Genomic DNA, 23,779 nt, shown 5'->3' on the forward strand with positions numbered 1-23,779 from the left:
TAAACGCAGTAAATGTAAAAATCAATATTTTTCATTTCAGGTGTAATGTTCAACCGCATTCTTTCCGATATGATTCTTTTTCATTCGCATATTTTTTTTTACTTTCAGATTGACATACTATATTCGAGCTTGATTTTGTCTTACTTTACCAGCACTTGGCACCAAGGTAAAGCAGACCTAGGAAACAGGGCACGCGTTTGTAGTCAGTTCTGTGAAAAACGATCTAAGTTTCTATCTGCTATGTTGACAGCATGTTGCAACGTGCCTTTCGTGTCCTTACGCCTCGGGATTAGTCTGAAGTAAAAAAAGAAAGTGGTCTTTCTAGGTAGCACTGCGTAGTGTTAGAAACTAACAACGTTTCTAATGGGGTCAGCTCCTTATGTGATTGTTCATCTGCTCATCACACTGGCCACAAACTCCGAGTGTCATGCCGACGTGCTCTACTGCTTAATTCTCCTTCTGCCTTCTTTCCGCGCGCAGCATCAGAATGTAACGGCTTGTCCAACCAAATCGCTTGAATCACCTGTACAAGAAGTTTCCTGACTGCCATCAAATTACAATTTTCCAAGTTTTATAACGAACCCCTTATATATAACCCCTAAATGTGGAGGTGCAAGCAGGGCAAGCAATAGTGCAGAACTGGAACAATTTATCTGATTGTCGAACTTGCGACTGTGGCAGTCTTGAGTGTCAGTAGGGCACAACAGCTGCTGACTAAAGCAGCTTTAGGGTTTTGGGTAGCCTTACAATGGTATAGGGAGACATTTCGTGGTGTTCTATTTAATGAGGGGGCACACAGAAAAAAAGGCAATAGTGTAAAATAAACGAAAGTATTTAAAACCGTTTCTTATAATTAGGTGAAGATATAAGGTACATAACATCAACGCATCAAGCAATTTCAACCCAGAGCACCAAACTAGTGTTTGGCAATATGTGTTAGCGTGCTAAATAGAGCGAATTTTTTGTTGACCCTTTATTTCTTTAAACCGGTTTTTCAAATTCAAATCAGCCGCCTTCATTACTGCATTTACAAGTAGTGATCACGTGCGGGTTTCATTTACTTTTATCCATTTGGTTCACGCACAAACTTTCTCAAATAAAAATGACTATTCATAGTTACCAATCCACAGGAAACGAACTTAGCAACATTAATCGATCATTTTATGGCAGATACTTTACCCCCCGCGTTTCTCCGCCTTCACTGCACGCCACGAATTCCGCTTCTGGTGCGAAATTCACGTGACAGGGTTTCGCAGCTGCAAAATGAGAGCTAAGTTTGGGAAATGCGTGAACGCGTAGAACACATGTTTTCGTATTGCTGCGCACGTGAGCGAAATATTTCCACGCGATTGTGATCACAGCGGATAGATCCGAGTCACATACAATTCGAAGAGAGAGACGTGAAAATATAAAATTGTAACTTCACTCGACTCGCCACCGCACGGAGAGAGCGACACTTGCCTCAGAGCCCTCTTGCCTAATACCATCGCTTGTCGAAAAATACCCTTAAAAATATCCGAGTCCGTGTGCAGATAGAAAGCCAACAAGGTAGGTTCTGACTTTACCATGTACTTAGCTGTGGCCTTATATGTTCCTCAACCTCTCATGGCCAATTTTCTTGCGCTATGAATTATGTCGGCTAATAAAGTATTTTGTGAGGCAAAAACAAGCGAAATGTTTTTCGCGGCATTCCCAGTTTTGCGGAGAAATATATAGGGTTACTGCGCAAAAATTTCTTGTTTTCCTCAACGTGAGGCACTGGTAGCAATAGCAAGGTTAATCGGGCCATCTATAACTTATACTTTCGAGGCATGCTTGCTCTGTCACATTTTATCTTCCTTGCATAAACAGGCTTCGAAGATATAGACTAGCTATGTAAAACCTTGCGCAAGTTGACACATATTGTGCGCAAAATTTTTAGACTTTCATATTCGCCAGCTCTGATTATGTCCAATAGCATGCCGAAATGCTATTACCATATGAGTGCGATAAGTATTTCCTAACCTCTACCGCATGCATCCTCAATAAACATATATTTGATTTAAGAAAACGTCACGTTATTGTCAAAAGCCAATAAAAAAATGTTGCTGCATGTCTTTAGATACAGCACTGCGCCACGGATCTCCATAATGCCACGTGACGTGTTTTGTGAGATGCGCAGCTATTTAAAACGATCTAAGTAGCCTTTAATCTTGTGTTCGGACAAAAACCAGCCCCAGTAGAAACGTTTTGAAGCATGCGTCCCGACTTCCATCTGAGCTTTGTAAATATATGTATATATATATGAATATATATATATATATATATATATATATATATGAATATATATATATATATATATATATATATATATATATATATATATATATAAATATATATATATATATATATACACACACAGTGAACTCTCACTTGAGTGAACTTCAAGGGACCGAGGGAAACAGTTCACTTAATTGAAAGTTCCCTGAACTGAATATTCACTAGACCAACATAAGGCATGGCATACAGAGTCAAAAGTTTGAAGTACAATTCATGGAGCAAAAGACATGGCATCCATAGTGTTAGAAATGTGTGAAATGGAATTTGTACATATCAACAATTACAAGGTTCATAACAGTTAAAATGCTGCCTTTCTCACTTAGAAAAAAATCTGTAATCTTCTTCTGCACTTGTACTTTTAAAGCACAGGAAGTAACAAAACTGTCCAAAGAGTCAATGTTTTTGTACACTTCTTCTGGCACAACTTGCTGTTGAGACACAAAGTCTCTCAACTTTCCAATGTACCCTACAACCTCAGCTAGAGTTATAGGGCTTGAAACTGGCTGAGCAGTTGCCTCTTCTTCGTCGCACTCTTCTTCAGGACGAACACTGGAAACAATCTCCAGATCCGTCTGTCCAGCACAGGTAATCAGTGCACTGTGACACTGTGTATAGTCTTCAAAGTATTGCTATCGACCTCCAGCTGATGAGAAAAATAAGCCTTGGTCGTCTGAGCAAGTTCATTAAACTGAAATATTGACTGTTCCGAAATTCGTTTAAGTGAAACATTTTTGCATAGAATCTATAAGAAAACTGCCGGGGATTTTTAAAAAGTTCGTTATTCTGAAATATTCCATAAACCGACGTTCGTAAAACTGAGCGCTTACTGTATATATATATATATATATATATATATATATATATATATATATATATATATATATATATATATATATATATATATATATATATGCGTACGATTGTGTATGTGTCATTGAAGAACGCGATGGCTGGAGAAGTGGACCACGAATAAGCAGGCGTGCTTTAGAATAAAAGCCGTAACACGTCTCTGGCTTCTGACATTTGCACAAGTCGACAGAATCAACCCTATCACCCTAACATGGCTGCCCCGTAGCCTCTGCTCAACATTTGGAAGTGCAAATGAATGCCAGATCTCCCCGTTGACAAGTGGCTCCTTCTTTTCTAGATTAATGCGGCTGAAGCATCTCCGACTTAGCGCAATATGATCAGGCGCTTCAATGAGCAGATCGAAGGGGAAGCGTTCAGGTAGTACCTGACAGAGATATTAGGCAACGGTGGGTCATGCGAAGACATCATGAGAGACATGCAAGACCGCTGTTTGAAAACCAATGGATATGAGTTCCGGCTTTTCATTCCCTGCCGGCTGAAAGGAGGGCAGACCATCAACGAGTACTACAACGAGAAAAGAAGACTCTGTGCCTTGGCCAGCCTTAGAAAGTGTCACATGATATCTGGGTTAACTGACGGTATTCCTCCTGGCGTGGAACTAGTGCTAGCCGGACTCTATTTCCCCTCACCATCAGAGCGGCTCGCCGCTGCCAAAAAGGTCGAGATTTACATCAAACGGGTGAGGGGGACTTTCCTTTAGTTGACCTCTCAGCACAATTCCAAGAGAGCCACTTCTCTTCAGAAGACCGCAACACTCAACTTTGACATCTAGCCAGCGTGTTCCAAGATACGATTGTAGATACTGCTCAGCTGCTGCTTTCCCTCGGCGTTTTCATAGGCACAATGAATGTCCGCGGCGCAGCAACGTGTCTGCTATTGAGACTGCATCAGGAAACGGGGAGAGCGGCCGACAGTTTCACTAATATGCTTTAAAGCTGTCATGAATCAGATTCTGATGAAGGTCGGACCCCGGCTGAAACGTCAATAAACCGCTTTATACGCGCGTCTACTTCACTAAATATATACATATATATATATATATATATATATATATATATATATATATATATATATATATATATATATATATATATATATATATATATATTGTAGTGAAGAGGAATGCCCGGCGCCGCAGCCACATATATTGTAGTGAAGAGGAATGCCCGGCGCCGCAGCCACATCGCCAGTCGCCTGGGAGGCGCGAGATCCAGTTTGCCTGGGCTTCTCTGGTTGACACACGCTGCCAGCTGCTCTCTTGGGCTGTATTGCTATTAGATTCTGGTGGAGGTGCTCCGGTTTTCCCCAACCTGGAACTGCGCACCCGAACTCTGCCATCCGTCATGCCTGACGACCCCAGTCCGACCTCCGCGCCGGTTACTCCAGCCATCCTATGTGCCGGTGCCCAGCGTCAGCGGGATCCTATCTTCAGCGGCACCGATGAGAAGGACGTTGAAGATTGGCTGGAATTGTATGAACGCGCCAGCAACACCAACAAATGGGACGATCCCCTAAAGCGCGATCTTCTATTTATCGTGCGCAGCCAAGCTGTGGTTCAACCACCGCGAAGCCGATCTCCGCACGTGGGCTAGCTTCAAAACCGGCATCGCAGAAGTTTTCGGTCGCCCTGGCGTGCGCAAACTTCGGGCTGAACACCGCCTACGAAGCCGATGCCAGCAAACTGGTGAAACATTCACCAGCTACATAGAAGAAATCGGCGACCTCTGCCGGCGTGTCAACCCGACGATGGCGGAGACGGACAAGGTACGTCCCATCATGAAGAGCATTTCCGACGATGCCTTTCATAAACTCCTCTCCAAAAACACAGGCACTGTCTCTCAGGTCATTGAGTTTTGCCAGAGTTTCGACAAGCTCTGCAGACAGCGCCTTCTCACGCGGCGCCCCCCCCCCACTGCGTCGGACAAAACCCTCACGAGCATGACCGCGGCTCCAGAGATGGACTCCCTGCTTGGCCAGATAAAAGAGTTCGTCCGTGCTGAGGTCGCTCGTCAGCTTTCGCTGCTGTCCACAGCCACGCCACCACCTCCGCCTATGCCGGCCAACCTTCGCCAGGTCATCCAAGAGCAAGTGTGCGCAGCTTTCCCTTCTGCTTGCGAGACTTCACCTGTGCCATCTCCAGTTGCTTTTCCCGAGGTGACTGCACCTCTAAGCTATGCCGAGGCTCTCGCGCGGCCACCCCCTCCGACCTTTCCGCCATCCCCATCGGTCGTGCCACTGCGTCCAGCTCCTCATTTCGCTCAGCCGCGGTACAGCAGTGGACAATGGCGCACTGCTGACAACCGGCCAGTATGTTTTGCGTGTGGTGTACCTGGCCACGTTGCAGGATTTTGTCGTCGCCGCGCAACATCCTACCGCCGTAGCTTCGACGCCGCACCATACGTTTCCCCATACCCGTCAACCTCCGCGTCTAAGAACCCCGGCCAGATGTCTTCCTACTTGGACGCCCTCTTGTTGACCGCCGTTCGCCATCACCTCGACGCCGCTAGCTTTCGCCAATGCGCCGTCGTCCTTCTTCGACGGAACGGGAAAGCTAATCGTCGCAGTTCCCGAGGCAAGAACTGCGTGACCCACGAACAGACCAAGGCCTCTTCCTTCATCGAGTAATGTTATTGACGTATATGGTGGACAGCGTCGCTGCACTCGCCCTCGTTGACACTAGTGCCGCTGTTTCAGTTATTAGTGCCAAACTTCGCCGTTCGCTCAGAAAAGTCACGACACCACTGTCCAACGTGTCACTTCGTATTGCCAGCGCAGACTGCATCACGCCTGGAGCTGCGTGTACTGCTCGCGTTGTGATCAACGGCCTCCTCTAGATCATCAAATTTTTGGTGCTCTGTTCTTGTTCCCACGATCTTATTTTGGGCTGGGACTACCTTTCCGCTAATAAGGCCGTCATCGACTGTTCTCGTGCTGAAGTGGAATTTCAAACGCTGTGTTATGCCCCAGTCCTTGACACTCGTGAACCTGAAGATAAAGTATTTGTTGCTGAAGACCTTACAATTCCACCGCACTCATCTGCCCTTGCCACAGTGTCATGCAACATTGTTGCTGATGCCAGCGCACTTTTACGCGATCTGCAATTTTCGCTCGTCGCAAATGTTCCCCGATGCCTTTCGCTCTTTTGGGCGTTCATGCCGGCGTCAGCATGTTGCTCGGCGCCAACCGATTATCCTGTCTTTGCTTCGTAAGGAGTGCGTTGGCCGTGCCCAGTGTGTCGACCCTGCTGCCGTCATTGACATGCCAACCGGTCCCATCAGCACTCATGAGGTCGCCGTAGTGACTTGTAACCCCGCGCAGGAGCCGACTTCGCCCGATGTTTTACGTAGTTCCGTCGCCGACAGGTTGACTTTCTCAACGCGCCCAGCTTCTATGCTTTCTCGACAAGTTCCGTTCGTCTTTCGACTGCCAGCATGTTCTCTTGGGCAGCACTTCAACTGTTTGTCATCGCATCGACATGGGTACCAGTGTGCCACTGCGACAAAGACCATATCGCGTCTCGACGACAGAGCGCCGTGTTATCGGCGACCAAGTAGCTGACATGCTCAAGCGCGGCGTCATTTAGCCTTCGGACAGCTCCTTGGCATCTCCCGTTGTTCTTGTTAGGAAGAAGGATGGAGCGATACGATTCTGTGTCGATTACCGTCGCCTTAACAACATAACTCATAAAGGTGTTTACCCTCTTCCGCGAATTGACGACGCCCTTGACGGTCTCCAAGGCGCGGAGTTCTTCTCTTCTATCGACTTACGCAGCGGCTATTGGCAAGTCCCCATGGCACCAGAAGACCAACCTAAAACGGCATTTGTAACACCAGATGGCCTATATGAATTTCGTGCCATGCCTTTCGGGCTTTGCAACGCCCCCGCAACATTTCAGCGTATGATGAACAATCTTTTGTGTGGTCTAAAGTGGAAAACGTGCCTGTGCTACTTAGATGTGGTTATTTTATCATCCGATTTTCCCGCCCATCTCTGCAGGCTGGAGGAAGTGTTGCAGTGCCTAGCTGCCGCCGGCCTTCAGCTCAACCTGAAGAAATGCCACTTTGGCGCAAGTCAGCTCACCATCCTTGGCCATGTAGTATCTAAACACGGTATTCTTCCTGACGCCGCCAAGCTCCACGCAGTTGCTGATTTTCCGAAACCTTCCTCCGTAAGAGAATTTCGCAGATTCCTTGGCCTGTGTTCTTACTTTCACCGCTTCATTCGGAATTTTGCGTCCATCTCCGCTCTTATGAACCAGCTTCTACGGAGCGACTTGAATGACTACGCCTGGTTGTCCGCTTGTGACGATGCCTTCCAAGAGTTGCGTCGTCTACCGACCTCGCCGCCTATACTGCGTCACTTCGACCCGACAGCTCCGACCGAAGTACACACCAACGCCAGCGGTTTTGGACTCGGCGCTGTGCTCGCGCAGCGCAAATCCAGATTCCACGAGTACGTTCTTGCATACGCAAGCCGCACTCACCAAAGCCGAGAAGAATTATTCTGTTACGGAGAAGGAATGTTTGGCCATAATCTGGGCACTTGGTAAATTTCGACCCTACCTCTATGGCCTCCCCTTGGACGTCATTACAGACCACCATGCACTTTGTTGGCTGTCCACGTTGAAGGACTCCTCAGGTCGATTAGCTCGCTGGGCTTCGCGGTTGCAAGATTTCAACGTGCGCGCTGTCTACAGGTCTGGCCGCCGCCACACCAATGCCGACGCGCTTTCCCGTTCGCCCGTGTCAACCGAAAGCGATGCCTGCCTCTCTGCCGTTGACCAAGTACTTTATTCCCAGCAGGCTGCGATATGGCTTCGGAGCAACGCATTCGTACTCTTATCCGCTTCCTTTCAAACCCGTCGACTGTTCCTTCACCTTCTCGAGCTTTGCGCCGTCAAGCATCTCACTTCGCAATTCGGGATGGACTTCTCTATCGCCGGAATCACGTCTCTGACGTCCGCAAGTGGTTGCTGGTCATACCTCGACATCTACGTGGTGAAATATGTTCCGCCTTCCACACTGACCCGCAGTGTTCACATGCGGGGGTCTTCAAGACGTACACCCGGCTTCGCTCCAGGTTTTATTGGCGTGGCATGTGCACCTTTATGTGCAAGTACATTCGGTCGTGCCCTCAGTGCCAACGCCGCAAGGTTCCTGCTCAGCATGTCTCTGGTCCACTCCAACCAATTCCGTGTCCTGCCAGGCCCTTCGATAGCATTGGCATTGACCTGTATGGACCCCGTCCGAGCACGGCTTCCGGGAACCGCTGGATAGTCGTCACCATCGACCATTTGACGCGATAGACAGAAACAGCAGCTCTGCCTGCTGCCACCGCTCGCGATATAGCATCCTTCTTTCTGAAAAACGTTATTCTCCGTCACGGCGCACCTCGCGAACTTTGAGTGATAGAGGACGTGTCTTCCTTTCCGAAGTCGTAAACGCGCTCCTTGCTGAATGTCCTATCGGTCATCGCACCACCACCGCCTATCATCCTCACACTAATGTTCTGACAGAAAGGTTTAACCGCACCCTTGGCGACATGCTCTCCAAATACGTCGCCTCTGATCACACTGATTGGGACCTCATTTTGTCACTCATCACATTTGCCTACAACACTGCACCAAAGGTGACCACAAACTTCTCCCCATTCATCCTCTTGTATGTCCGCGAACCTTCAACTACCCTCGACACCATTCTTCCGTACAGACCCCACTCATACGAATGTACGCCCCTCTCGGAAGCTGCTAGCCGCGCAGAGGAATGCCGTCAGCTCGCCCGTTCCTTTACAGCCGTCGACCAATGGAAACAAAAATCTAGACTTGACGATGATCACCTGCATTGTCACTTTCTTCCGGACTCCCTTGTGTGGCTTTGGGTTCCCGCCGTTCCTGCTGGACTCTCATCCAAGCTTGTCTCCAAATATCAAGGACCCTACCGTGTTGTAGCGCAGACATCGCCTGTAAACTATATTGTCGAGCCTGTCACGCCACCTACGGACCAACGCTGTCGTGGTCGTACAAAGTACAACGCCTGAAGCCGTATTACGACCTCATGATTCTATGTTCACCATGAGTGGCCAGGATGGCTCCTTTTCCTGTTGGGGGCGATTGTAGTGAAGAGAAATGCCCGGCGCCACAGCCACATCGCCAGTCGCCCAGGAGGCGCGAGCTAGAGATTGCCTGAGCTTCTCTGGTTCAGACACGCTGCCTGCTGCTCTCTTGTGCTGTATACATATTAGAATATATATATATATATATATATATATATATATATATATATATATATATATATATATATATATGAGAAACGCGTGCGTGCCCCTTAATGCTGAAACGCGACCTACATTATGCATTCCTACACGCTATTTTCAGCGGAATACGCTTCCTCGTAAAAGAAGATGACGGCGCATGCGAAGTGCAGCTATCTCGAATACTAATCTGATAAGGAATACGAATATGATCAGGAATCTTGTATGATGCTTGATAGCGTATCTCATATCCGCACCACTTATTTTTGAAAGAAGCCTAAATAAGCCGAATTAGGCGACACGTAGTGCACTAAAGCCATAACTATGGGCGCAATGACCACGGAAGGCGCAAGAGACCCAGGCGGGAAGATCATGAAGAGCTGGTTCTTTTGTACATATTGTACAAGCATTGTGACATCATCATGTTTCTCACCTTTAACGCTTACAGCTTAACTTCACCGTTCGTTCTTCAGAAAAAAGCAGCAACTGTCGCATGTGGGCTCAATATTCACGTCGACTGTACTAAAAGTCGATATGTGCTAAGATTACTTCGTCTGCTTGCTGAAGAATAACTTCATGCACTTGCCCTTACAAAAAAATGAATTTATGTTTTGATTTCAAAGAAGAGATTTAAGGATGTAGCAAATTGCGCCAATTTGCATCTTAGTTGAATGGAATCAAGCGGTACTTCTGTATAAATGAAATAATCGAACTCTCGTCTTCCCAACAAAGTGCACTAGAAAATACGTTCGTGTAATGTGCCAGCAGTCTGCCTAATGCACGAATACTTTTGCTTTAAGGAAACGTCGCAGATGTCTTGTTAGGCCCGGCCCCATCCTACCAATGCGAATGGCTTGTGAAATTTTTGTCAATGGAGGCGGCCTGATTCACGGTGCAATTGTTCACGTTACTTTTCCAGAACTAACGAGTCAGCATGCAGATGTCAGGATTCTCTGTGCTCGTCCTGTTCGCCTTGTGTAAGTTGCCGGTTTTCAACCAACTTCTGAAGGGCCTCCAGAGGAGAAGCATCTGGCCCCATTTCTTACCTAACTCTTCCCTTGCGTTTTTATGGCTAGACACACGAAGACTAATGATAAGACAACCCATATTGTGTACATCTCCCCTACCATTTCTTCGAGGTAAGAGGGAGCACCCCACAAGGCTGTTCATTTTGTATGTTACGTACTTCCTCATTAACATTTGATCAACACCACGCATTTGAATTTCTCTGCAGTGTTTACTGCGGAGAGGGATTAGGAATCAAAATAACGGCTTAAGGTGTCCATCTGTTCAGAGCACATAGAAAGATATAGCGAATTCCGCGGGTGTGTGGTACATATAATCACGTCTTATGGCTACTGCCGAAATTTGTAAGGTATTTTCGAAAGGAACGATCTTCCGTTACTTGAGTACCCAAACCTCTCAAGTTTCTCTAAACTATTTCACAAAATGTGGCGTGCCAAGTTGACGTAAAGCATGAGGTAAGCTATAAAAGCTCGAAATATCTGGTTCGCCTAGACCAAGATTTCAGTTTAGGCTCAACTGTCCTTCTTGTAGCCCTTCGGTCCAGGGCTATCAGTGGGAACGTAAACATGTCTGCAGTAGAGATTACTAAAAGGCGATCGGAGGTTTGGTGACAGAAAAGTAGGTAGGCCACAAACAAGAGAAGCGTACAAAAACAAATTCCCAATAGTGGTTCATAAATTTTCGTGGTGGGAATTCTTTGTGTGTTCTTTTACAATGCAGGAAGAACATAGGTAAAAAACAATAAGAGCTTGGTGGCGCAACCCGCCGCTCCGTTTCACATGGGACCCCTATAGCATCCACCCATCCACAACCTCGTAGGCCCCTTCTACGGCACTTACTGATGGCAATTATATATTCCGACAAGACTGAGTATATATGACGCGTGGCCGATTCCGCCAACTACCAGAAAGAATTTAAGGGATAATTTTTTTTTCATCGAAGAGCGGTACATACGCAGTGTCACATACCCAGCGACCCAAATTGGCCCTAACGAGTTTCATTGAAGGGCGGTACACATAACCAGTGGCACACATCTAGCCACTCAAGGAGGCTTAAAAGAGGTTCACCGAGGAACGGCATACAACCGGTACCGCACACTCAGCGACCCAACTTAGCTGAGTATGTGTACCCATGGACTATGCAGTAACCCAAGTATGTGTGAAAGGAAAACAGTTTTATGCTGGCATAGATGGACACCGGAAACTGCATGTATACCAATGGCATTAAAGTGATGTAATGTGAGAGCTATAGAATTTGTTCAGACCAGGAAGGCACATAGATGATATCTCCTCACAAGCTCAATGCATTGCTATTTCAAATATTTGAATAACTCGGAATATACCCTTATGGATAACATTTCTTGGTGCTGTTACGTAAAGAAACCACAGGACCTAATTATGGGCAGGGGGTATGTACACTGAGATTCAAGGCTCTTAACAAAATGGTGGAGAGCTCTCATGCAGAATGATACCATCCTCTTGGTTGTCTTTTCATATCGACATTTCTTTACTATCCGCTTTCAGCAGATGCTTAGCATTACCCATGGCGGTGGAAGCTCTGTCTCAATGCAGCTAGACATGTTTATCGCAGAAAGGGTGGTAAGTTTTGAGTCAGCTGACATAAATTATGCCACTAGGTTTGATCGCAGATGGCGTAGTCGGAGACAAGAACAATCTCATAGGAGACGTCCGTGACCTGACGGACGATATGGTAAGGACCAATGTACCAGGATAGGAGCTTCTTGGTCATACGTACATGACGTAATGGGCACCACACGAGAACCAAAGAACCGGGTGGGAAGGGATTGACTACGTTGAGGCGATAGAGATCGGAAGAAGCTGCTGACAGGGATAAAAGTGGTAAGAGGCTTGGGGGATGCCGAAGAGTGGTAAGAGTGGAGAACATCGGCAACTGGTAGGGCGCAGGTAGGCAGGAAAGGTGGGCTCCAATGATGAGAAGCTGCAGCGGCGTAGTCAATGGCGAAATATACGAGGATTGATCCAGAAATAAGGTTCCTATCACTTTTATAAATAGACTACCTTGTTTATTCTCGTAGAAATTTACGCCCATAGGAAGGATGACACTACTATATTTGTCTCCAAGATCGCCATCTTTTTCTGCGCATTTTTATAGATAGTGCTCTAATTTCTGTATCCCAATGTCGTAGAATGCCACCAACGGTTGAGGAACTGTTTCACCTCTTCTTTGACTTTATCGTCGCTCAAGAAGGGTTGGCCACTCAAATGTTCCTTTAACTTGGGGAACAAGTGATAATCACTAGGCGCGAGGTGTGTACTGTACGGTGGGCGGGACAGTCCGCCCAAAGTTTGTCAAAAGTTCCTGGGTTGGACGGAAGACGTGAGGTCGGGCGTTGTCGTGAAGCAGCGTTACACCGGCTGCCAGTCGCCCTCATCGGCGGTTCTGGATAACTAGCCTGAGTTTTCTTAGTGTTGCACATTAACTGTCTGAGTTGATTGTTGTCCCACGTTCCATAAAATCTATCAACAGCATCCCCTTATGATCCCAAAAAACACTGACCATGACTTTGCAGCAAAAGGAGATTGTTTAAACTTCTTTGCAACTGGTGACCCTGGGTGACGCTACTGTTTGGATTGTTGTTTCGTTTCGGGAGTGAAATGAAACACCCACGTTTCCTCTCCCGAAACAATCGAGTTCAACAATCCTTCCTTATCTTCTTGACACTCTTGAAGAAACTGGCGAGCATAGTCAAGGCTTTTCTCCAAGTGGTCTGATGTCCGTAGCCGCGGTACCCATCGAGCACAACACTAGTGACACCTCAATTTTTCAGCCAAAGCTCTTTCCACTGTACCGTAAGAACTCCCAGGAATCTGAGCAACAAGTTCACAGACGGTGATCCTCCCGTTTTGAAGCACTTCACGTTGGACCATCTCGATAACCGCCGCCGTAATTGACGGTCTTTCAATTCGTTCTTCATCGTGGACTTCCTTCCCACCGGTACTAAACTCCCTACACCACTTTCGGACGTGTTGAACGGACATACACTTGTCGTTATGCACCTCTTTCTACTGACGATGAATATCCACGGGTGGAGTCCCTTTGACGCGCAAAAAGCTAATTCCGGAACAAATCTCGCACTTGGCGTGATCAACAATGGGAACCTCCCTATCAAACGGCTGCTGAGCCAAGAATGGTCGGCGCAGCAAAGCACGGCCGCGGGGAAGCGAGAGTGGGGGAACAGCCGCGGGCAGCAGTGTGGCCAAATTTCGCCTCACACCTTCCCGTGTTGCTGTACCTCTTTGGGAACCCTATTTCTGGATAAACGCTCGTACGTCCAATGAGGTGACAATAAAAATAGGTAGGTTGATCTTCGGGCGTTCTTATTTCTAAAGGGTTCTGAAAGTAAAGACGAAGGGTCTGGGTACCATGAAAGGTGCATGACCGAGCATCCGGACGAGTTACTGAGCACACAGATGGGTTGCCGAGGTTCTAAAACTCTTGTCTTTCTACCGCCTGAATCAGGAATACCGAGAGCATCGACGGGTCGTAGGTGTATGAATTAAAAAGGGTGGTTGAATGGGTGCGGGAGAAACAACTTCAAGTTCGCGGCGGACAATGCGCGTGACGTTGTCACAGGTGAGCTGCTGGTCTTATTTGGTGGCTTTTGGCTCGCTCATATCGCAGACATTCTTTAATGATGGTATCTACAACTGAGACGTTTGCGTAAACAAGCAGGTTGTACGCGTCGCCTGCAACGCTGTTTAACACGTACGCAACTTTGTCCGAGTCAGGCATGTGGTGCATGCAGCAGAGAGCCAAGACATCCTGAGTGTAAGCGACGTACGGTTTCGTAGACATGTGAGTTCGAGTAACCAGTTGTTCTTATTGCGCAACTATATGGACACTCCAAGCGAAATTCTTGTGGTCGCCGTCGCCATGAATGCCGCATATATTTAGGTATATGTATGCTGTAGGCCATTCTCTGCGATAATGTCTGCGGTATAGACAGGTTATATTGCCACACCGTTCTGTCACTAAAGTTCGTCATACATTCCTGGCAAAATTATTCGTCAAAATTTGTAAAATGGCAGCCCACAAACAAATGTCATGAAAGAAAACGCCGACCGCGCATGCATCTAATCTTAAATAACAATCCTCGAAATCATTACTGAGCTCTAACTTTAGAATGATGTACTTTATTTGACGCGGCTATGCACTACCTCAGGATGGGCCACCAAAGAGATTTCAAACACCCGATACGGAAAAGTGGTGGGAATGTCGCTAAGAATGAAGTTGGCCCTAATTATTAAACATAAATAAACTTGTCCGATAGCATGATTCAAACAGAGTGCCTCTAACACCACAGCTCGTTTTTTTTTTTTACTTAGCTTACGTTTACTTCAATTCATCCCACCACTACAGTTACGAGTCTTGCCCTTCGCGTTATAATCTAACATGTTGCTATCGCATTCGTTGGTTCGCCTTTATGGCAGAACTGCTTTTTCTGGCAGCAAGCTTGCGACTAGAGGTGCTGCTGAAACAATCACGGATCTGCTGCTCGAAAGTTCCCCAGCTGTTAATGTCAGCTTTGTGCGTCTTGAATCATACTCGTGGTGTGTCCCCGAGATAGAAGAAAAGATTGGCGAGCATCAGTGTCAGGTCCCACCCGCAGTTTGTGCTGACACATTCATAAAGTTTGATCCGGTTGTCAATGTCAAGGTCACGCCATGATCCCGGGCAGCAGTCAGGGTTATGTAGGTGGGAGCCATCGGAGGTGTGGTCGGCGGAGACGCTGTTCCTTCATTGGAAAACATGGTCGCAAGTGCGATGGAGTGGCAGCTGGAGAGCTTAGTGCTGGTGCAGGAAACAAAGTGGACCTTCACCAAAAATGTTACTAAAGTAAACGCAGGGTCTAATTATGTACAGGATGTATATACACGGAGAATCAAGACTCTCAACAAAATGGTGGACAGATGGCAGGCAGAACGACACTTATCTTCGTCGTCTTTTCCCAGCGCCGGTTCCGTCCTTTGGCCTTCAGTAAATGTGTGTCAATATAAAGGAAGCTTACGACAACTTAGACAGGGAAATGCTATGGGATGTTCTCAAGCACGAGGACATAAGTGCAAATTTTGTGGAGGTGCTGTGGGAGATACATGGAAAGGATTGTGTGCAAATCCTATGGGAAGGCCGGAAATGCAAAGGACTAATGGAAATCAAGAAGGACTGCAGCAACAATGCCCTCTCTCTCCATCTCTCTCCATTGTTGTTCACGCTTTAAGTAAAATGCATAGAAAGACGACTGGAAACACTTAATTAGTTTTTTATTTACCTTATATCTGTAATGGGCAAAGCGTGAAACAAAGAGATACATGGCTGACTATGTTGCCTTTAGCGGACAATATAAGGAATTTACACAAACTTGCGAATATATGTACCAATGCTGCGACAAATCGAGGCCTTTAGTTTAGCGCAAAGAATTCAGGAATAGTAACCTTTAATGAAGAGACGAGTGATGACGGGGTATAAGTTCAACAGCAAGTCGTACCCACAGTCAAACAATATAAATACCTGGATGTATACATCCAGGTATTTATATTTACACAAACGAAGAAAATACTCAAACATCCACCTAGGCAACCTGAATATAAAATGAAAGTGTAATGCAGCAATAACGAAACATATAGTACTTGAGGCTACCATGAATATGGGGTGGCGCGCGGAATCTGGAAACCAGTAATGGTGCCAGCGCTAACCTTTGCAAATGCCATTCTGCGGTTAAATTTAGAGATGGTAGGAGTCTTAAGTTAACTTAAGGACGTTAGACCGATTGACACGTCCATCATCCATATATACCAGTTGGTATCGGACATGCCCATTGTGAAACTACAAATAAGGCAATGCAGGGTCACATGGGTTGGGCCTCTTTCGTGCTAAGGGAATCGCCCAGAAAAAATTGTTCTGAGGAAAGACCCGGGAACATAGATGAAAAAAATGGGTGGCTAAAGTGTACGCATTTATGTACTTAAAAAAGCGGGGACATGGAAGGGAGGAATAGGTCAACGAATTTGCAACCCAGTATAGGGTAATTGAAAGTGTTAATAGACAACCACGAGTCATCGAAAAGGAAGTCAAGGAAACACGGACGCTAAATTGGATGCAAGGAATGTAGACAAAGAAAACAGTGAACGTAGCCAATACGGATAAAAATTAGGAGGGAAAATTTGTACAAAGCAAAGGGCCGTGCCTTGCTATTCCAGGCCCATGCCGGCTGCCTGAGGACAAGAACATGCTCATTAAACACACATGTTGCGCAGTGTTGATATTCACAGCCTGTGTTTACGTCGGGTAGGCGTCTGAGCAACTCGATAAATGTAGCATGGCGCTGTGTGCGTGGTAGTCGAATATATTCATGAGCGCTATAAGGAGTTTCACCGCTACAGTTAGTCTTGCTAACTTAGTGCTATCGCAATCAAACTGCAATTAGGGGCTAATAATCACCGCTCGCGGTAAACTAGTCTAGAAAATTAAGGTTTCCAACTGCCGATTCCTTTTTTGTTTTTGAACGGACACTTTTGTAACCTACAGTCCAAACTTTCTTGTCTTTCAGTGCTGTTTCCATGACAAACAGGTTTATTACTAACGGACAAAACAGTAAAAGTGAAAGCACCTGTGTTGTGCGAAATAGAACAATAAAGCGCGACAAACAAATCATGTACATATAATATCGGCACATAGGAATTTCTAAAGCACGTGGCCCTTTTACTGAAAGAGCGCCTTATCAAACTACCTTGATTTCGTTGAATTCCTTATATTTGGCCCACGAAGATTGTTTCAATGGGCATGTACCCTTTCTTGCTCAATCCTCAAAAATGTGTATGTGCCACTGTGAGACACAAGTGCAGAAACCCTGAATGTGTTTACATGTGGCATAGTTTTTTGTTCAAGCACTTTAGCATCCATTCCTCTACAAACATCATACGCAGCCTCAGCCGTTTTGACGTCGCTTCGTCGACGTTAAATAGAATTGTAGACATCGCACTTACTTGTATAGCTTTTAACATCGCTTCACCTGTGTTCCAATATGTGCATTGAAGCTGCATTATATTTTCTTCCTCCTACTGCACGCAGTGAGCTTCGTGGCCTGCACGGCCATTGACCAGGCTGGCCAAATAATCAGTGGATTCACCGCTGCTTTGGCAAACGCGGTGCGTGGTTTCGCCGGCACCGGCGCCAAGTCGAAGGAGTGACTAAAATGCGATGTTCATCGACCATATAAAATAAACCGCATTACCTGACCAATCTGACTTCATCGTTTTATGTATCGCTACTTAACGGAAGCCTGCCACCTTGTCAGAAAAGAACACTTTATGGAGGTATGCTATTTTGCAAGAAAACCACATTGAATATATATATATATCCAAACACCGCACACTGCGTGCATAGATGTTATGGCAAGCATTTCGCAGGTAGCTGTAGTAGCTGACTATCTAGCATCTTCCAAGTTCTGCAAAGTGTTACCAGATGGCGTAACGTGTTCCTGTTGGGCGAGCATGCGACATCAGCGTTTATGTGATGGACGCGGCAAGGCGACGGGTTGACAACGGCAATGAGAATTGCACGACCACTGATTTATTGTATACTCCTGCAACGGGGTCGTTACAACCTGCTCCGTTACGACCTGGGTAGGCAAACTGGACCGATTCTTAAGGCGACGCAATGCGACACGTCGTTCGAAGGCGCTAGCTAAGCATAGAGAAGGAAGGAAAAATCGCGCGCTTTGATATGAGCGTAGTATGTTTTTTATTGGCAACTCCGACTGAACACTCGCCCTCTAGTAGCCGCCCCGAGAACTAGCCGACCAGGTTCCACCGCAAGTTCTAAAATTACAGAGTGCACTGCAACGTTGCCTCATAGTTGTCCAATCGTCGTGATGCCGCCGCGCTCAAGCCTGAAAAAGAACAAAAGCGGATGTTGAAAGACTGTTGCTGTGTACGATTATGGCGATCATAGCGGTGGAAAAACAGCAACTCATCATTTCATCGTTTCCCGAAAGAAGCAAAGGACGCGCAATGGAGAGTGGCATGGATAATAAACTTGCGCATTGGGAAAAAGGCGACTGAAATAATTGTGGTTTGTTCGAAACACTTCATTCGGAGCGACTTTATTCCCGCTGAGTAAATTATTGCATTCTTTTTATATATAATAAATATGCTGCGTGAGTTTGAAAAAGCGCAGTATACCTTGTTTATGCGGGCGCTTAAATAGGGTAGTGATATACGCTTAAACCTAATTCGGTTTGGTTGGCTTAGATTTCTGGCGCAGCATGGGTACTAATAATGTCTTAAGCAGCAGGAATATTCTCGTGAATGTACTTTTCTGCGCTGGCACTGGTAGTAGGAACAGTAACTAGGTCAGAATGAAGGCCTGAATTTGATCATGACAGATTTCATGCCGCGAGGCGACATGTCGCTCAGATGGCAAGCTTTAGTTCAGAAGTGTAAGCAAAAGATGCTGTTTTATCATTCAGCGCGATGAGTTGTCAGTTTATTTGTTCGAAAGACATATAAAAGCAACCGCAAGCAGCCTTCATTCCAGATTTGGAGCACTCGGCCTAGCCACAGCGCTGCTAGTTTGCTTACCGATACTGTTCACGCAGTCAAATTTAATTACAACTGGTTCACTTCGTTTGCAGGTCATGCATTTAGACTTATAAAAGTGACATTGCTCAAACCAAACCCTCGCTAAATTTCATACACTTATCGACATAAATGCAACATGGTCCGATTTGTTATTTACTTTTCACGTTTAACGGGTATTTGAGAATTCCTAGGGGCAGCGGGTGTCTGCTATGCTCACGAGCCTGGGCCCTACCTCAAACACTGCGCACTGCGAACGGTCATCAGACTCAAACTTCCTTATCACACTGATGAGCTAAATATAAAGAGAGAGTACATCCTCACTCACGAACGGAACTCTCATTTCTTTTTATCCCAAAGCACACTGACTAGGTAACTTAAACCTTTTAGCCTTGTTTTATCAGTGCACAATATCTGTACTTGCCTTCTGGAAGCACAACAGACTTACTGCCTATAAATTGTGGAAAGCTATGTGATATACCGAAGCAGAAGTCACAATGCGGAGTCGGCTATGTAGGTCGGAAACAGCCAAGTATCGTACTAGTAGCGGTACAGCAACGCCGCGAAAAAATGCTTGCACTTTACGGAGGCCCGCTACTCACAACCAATTCCCTTTTTTTACCCTCCGACTCACTCCAAAGGCTCTGCGCCTTTACAAAAGACTGATGCGGCTCGTAGGCAGGCCAAACCTTTGCACGCACAGCGCAATGATCTCCGCTGTTTCGCCGCTGTAATCCTCGGCTTCGATGAACCACCTCGATTCTACACCCAAAATGCCAAGCACCAAGCTAAAGCTTCGCCATTAACATGGACCTTGTAGCAATCTTACTTTATTTGGACATTGTTTCCAGCACAAGTAACCTGCACTGGATTTTCCCGTACTCTTATGGGCCTAATGAGCACGACAATGCGCTGTTGCAACCGAGTAGCTTGACATAAAAAGCACCATCCAACATGTAGTCTTCCTAGAAGAGGCCAGAAACGAGGCGATATAGCAACTTATACCTACCACGACGTTTATGGTACGTAGGAGCTATAAATGCTTCGAATTAAAATAATATTGAAACGGGTGTGATGAAATGTTATACCGAGACCATACATAGTGGCAGCGCATGTGTCTCAAGTGTAAACAAATCAAGACCCACGGCACTCAGACTATATTCTGGTGAAAAGCGGGCAGAATTTATGCTGTCGTTTGCAAATCGTTTGTCATTTACGGGAGATATGCGGTCTCCTTAGTGTTCAAGTTCTGAACAACGTTCAGCAAGTCTGCCGTAACAATCGAACGTCGCGAAACCTCGGTAGAAGATGAAGACGCGTCGTCAACGCCTTCATCTTAGTCTTAATCATCCCGGCGAGTGCCACTTCATCAACTGCTCTGGTTCTTTGAGCTGGAACTGGAGAGTCGAGAACGAACTCTGGAGGACCAGCCGGATGACTCCAGCGTTAAGACACCTCCCAAACAAAACACAAGAACTCCGCAACGAGAGAATACCCACACCTCGTCCGCAGCAGCATTTCATGGCACTGCATCAGGCACGGAGTGCAAACTCTGAGACTCAAAGGTCCACGCATGCAAGGAGTGCGAAGCCAAATTGGTTTTAAAGGAGAAGAAAGCTATCCTTACGGCAAAGGGGACTTCTTTTCGCTGCACGAAAAATGGACATGTTTCAAAGCCTTGCAGAGTCAAGGTTATCAGCAAGAGATGTCATCAGAAACATGAAACTACCATGTGAAATGCTGCATACAACAATGCTGTAAAGGCACAAGTAACGATCGAAAAGAACGCAGAACAGATCACTTTGTATGCCTTCGAAACTGCAGAAAATCCCCCGCCTCGAATAGTCCTGATGCCAACCGTAACGGCAGTGACCAAAAGAAGGAAAAGAAAAGTTTCAAGCGTACTTTCCGACAGCGGTAGACAATGGACATTCGTAGCCGAAGAACGCTACAGAATGCTCGAATGCGATGTATTCGGCACTGAAGCACTGTCAGTCGGAGTTCTTGGCGGAGCGTATACCAGTAAAAAAAATGAATTGGAGCAACATGGAATTTATTGGAAGCCAATTGAAGTGCTGCACTTGAATTGGAAAAACCAATTGGATTTCACAGTTTCAGTCGGTCATGCCAATTGGTTCACCATATTTCATTTGGTATCCCAGTTGGAATGTTTGTTAGTCAAATTGGTTGCCCACATTCCCATTGGACAACCATTTGAACTGTGATTTCCAGTTGGTAGCCCAATTGAAATGCTTGTATGCATCGAATTGGTTGTACATCTCCAATTGGAGTAGACCCATTCGAACATTGCTCTTCCAATTAAAATTGTGGTTGTAATATTTATTGCTAACATGATAGTCTAATTAAAAGTGTATTTAGTTCCGGTTAGAATTCTCGACCCATAACCCGTTTAATTAGTTCGTGACTTCACAAGTTTCCAATTTAAAACCATGCTATAGGGTATTTCAAGAGCTGCATTACACTGTTTTAATCCCTTAGGATTTTTGCCCGATTTTTAAATATGTTGTAGGGTCCATGCTATGTCGAATTTCGACAGCTGGGAATTATCAGCTGATAATCAGTTTATATATAGGAAAGTGTAAAATGTAGCTAGCTCTAGAAGTTTGTGTAACCTACAGTTGTGCTCCCAGAAGCTTCAACTTCTCTATCCTGCACAGCAAACGCCTACATGAATATTGACCCAATGCTACAAGCAAACTTCATAACTTGTGTAATTTTGTCATTCTTCCTTGGATATTTTGTGCAGACATATCAGTCTTCATTCACATAAACACGAACTTACCGATTCTAAGTGAAAAAACTGACTAGTCAATGTTCAGAAGAAATGCCATTTTTAGTGCAAAATTAAGCGAGTTGATTGGAAGAGGACTCATCTCCTGATGAATGTACAAGAAATGTATGCCACTGATGGCAGCCTTGCAAACTAGTAGCAAGGGTGTGATAATAGTTTTCTTATATTTACTTAAAGCACATCAGCACAGTCACACATTTGAACATTGTGCATAAAAAAAGACCACCAAACATTTAAAACAAGTACGTGGCATCCCATCACGGTATATTTATTGACATGAGCAAAATTATAGCAGAGATATAGCATAAATTAATATGCCGGGAATGTACTCGTATGTGCATACGTTGCGAAGCAGCATGCACAAAATGCACAAAATTCATACATAGCAGCATTTGAGATTAAAACAGTGAGCTATTTCATACTACAAATTAAGTGTGCACAAAAGTTTTCGCAAATAGAGCAACTAGAATTACAAAAACCTATCGGACACTATACACTGGCCACAAGAAACAATTTTCTTGCTAGAGGTCTTACAAAAACCATGGTGCAAAAAGTAACAAGGATGAGACCAGAATACAGGTAAGTAGGAGGGTCGCCACAAAAATGATTGTGATTGTATACAGCATGCCATGCATGTGCACATTTAGAATATGTGAAAGTTGTTTGTGGTCCTTTTAACTTTGGAATGATGCCTTCAAAGATAGGACACAAATACAATATACATGAAAATACTAATGTAAATTCGCTACAGTGGCTCCGATAATCTTGACGTAGATTCAAGGAGCACAACATTGCAAACTACAAATCACAAGCAGCATATAGAGACAAAACTTTAGTGTGCACATCAACACAATCTTGTAAATACTGCTGCTGAGTATATGGTCACAAGTTTAATTTCAGATTACATTTTACAAACACACCCAAAGAATCTGATTTCATACTGGATGCTCAAAAACATTAGAACAAGACGTAAATAGACAACATGAGCCCAGATTTGAAAATAAAACACAACTCCAGAGACGAAAATTAAACTGGGAACCCTACTGATTTGGTTCTCACAGCCTTGACGTTGCAAATGGGAATGTTGAAAACAAGCCATCAGGTATTACAAAAGACTGTTTTTTTATTTAACCATAGAACAAAATATATGATCGTTACTCCCAAAGTACTCGCCAAACAGAATGACTAAAGGGAAAGCGTACTGGGAGGAGCACATATGTATGCAGCACTTTCCAAATTGATAAATACGCTAAGACTTCTTATATCTACAGGCTGCAGAATTAATGAGGACGACTCCTTGTGAAACACTTCGTGCACATGATTCAGTGTCACGAAGTGATATTTTAATGATCTGCACCTAAGCTTTTTAACGCATACGTAAGTCGTAACACCACTGAAAATTATTTGTTCAATGATGGCAAATAACTTGTCAGAGAGCTGCACGGCTGAGCTGGTTGTCTTCTTCCTTGATGCGTACAAGCTGTCAGTAAGGATTGACCCATTTAACATTATTCTTCTGTATTGGACAGAATGTGGTGGGATCTCTTGATCACAAGGCAATGTACAGGATGGTGGAATATACTGAGAACTACTCCCAAAAAAGCGGGTGCCATCACTGCTGCATACACTTTTCTGTGTTACATTAGCATCAAACGCACTGCAGTACTGCAGCACACTAGGGTTAACAGCCAGATGCTGCACTTTCATTACAGTATTTCCGATTTGCAAAACCCTGCACAGCTGATGGGGAATCCCATTTTCAACTTTTATAGACTCCTTGAAGCCACCGTTCCCAGATTCAAAGGAAAACACAGAGTGTGCCCAGAGCGGACACCCAGTAACGAATACTTTTTACAATATGTGTGAGCTGCTGCATATTAAATGT

The 23,779-nt window shown here is 45.3% G+C and overlaps 1 long non-coding RNA gene across 1 annotated transcript; it reads left to right on the top strand.

Annotated features, from left to right (window-relative positions):
* Positions 1 to 1,408: 1,408 nt before the first annotated feature.
* LOC142591110 (uncharacterized) lies at positions 1,409 to 17,737 on the top strand. The gene is made up of 3 exons (XR_012830346.1): positions 1,409 to 1,548; positions 10,358 to 10,415; positions 17,575 to 17,737. It is a non-coding gene; the product is annotated as an uncharacterized LOC142591110 (long non-coding RNA).
* Positions 17,738 to 23,779: the final 6,042 nt, after the last annotated feature.

This window comes from Dermacentor variabilis, chromosome 8 (assembly GCF_050947875.1).
Source record: "Dermacentor variabilis isolate Ectoservices chromosome 8, ASM5094787v1, whole genome shotgun sequence".
Taxonomy (NCBI): Eukaryota; Metazoa; Arthropoda; class Arachnida; order Ixodida; family Ixodidae; genus Dermacentor; species Dermacentor variabilis.